Below are 792 nucleotides of genomic sequence, written 5' to 3'. Positions count from 1 at the left end.
GATGAAATGATGATATCATGCCAACTTTCAACCTTTTCAGAGTTCATTTGAAATGCTTCTCAATTTTAGGGTCTTATAGCTCAAAATAATTAGTAAATGCATGAAAAATAACAAATGATGTCAGAAAGGATTGAAAAATGATGATGTGGCTTTGAATGGTGCATTTTGAACACACAAAAAGTCAGGAGTTCAAATAAGGTTTAAAAAATGAAATCCCTTCGTAACAGACGAGTTTCCGGATGAAATCCTGATACTTTAAAAGAGATTGTCCGTTTTGTACACGAAGTGCATCCAGTTTTTGCCGTAACCCTCTCAACTTTGTTGCACATGCTATGTGGATGAAATGATGATAGCATGCCAACTTTCAACCTTTTCAGAGTTCATTTGAAATGCTTCTCAATGTTAGGGTCTTATAGCTCAAAATAATTAGTAAATGCATGAAAAATAACAAATGAAGTTAGGAAGGATTGAAAAATGATGATGTGGCTTTGAATGGTGCATTTTGATCACACAAAAAGTCAGGAGTTCAAATAAGGTTTAAAAAATGAAATCCCTTTGTAACAAACGAGTTTCCGGATGAAATCCTGATACTTTGAAAGAGATTGTCCGTTTTGTACACGAAGTGCATCTAGTTTTTGCCGTAACCCTCTCAACTTTCTTGCACATGCTATGTGGATGAAATGATGATATCATGCCAACTTTCAACCTTTTCAGAGTTCATTTGAAATGCTTTTCAATTTTAGGGTCTTATAGCTCAAAATAATTAGTAAATGCATGAAAAATAACAAATGA

This window comes from Triticum aestivum, chromosome 7D (assembly GCF_018294505.1).
Source record: "Triticum aestivum cultivar Chinese Spring chromosome 7D, IWGSC CS RefSeq v2.1, whole genome shotgun sequence".
Classification (NCBI taxonomy): Eukaryota; Viridiplantae; Streptophyta; class Magnoliopsida; order Poales; family Poaceae; genus Triticum; species Triticum aestivum.
This window is presented reverse-complemented; position numbering follows the sequence as displayed.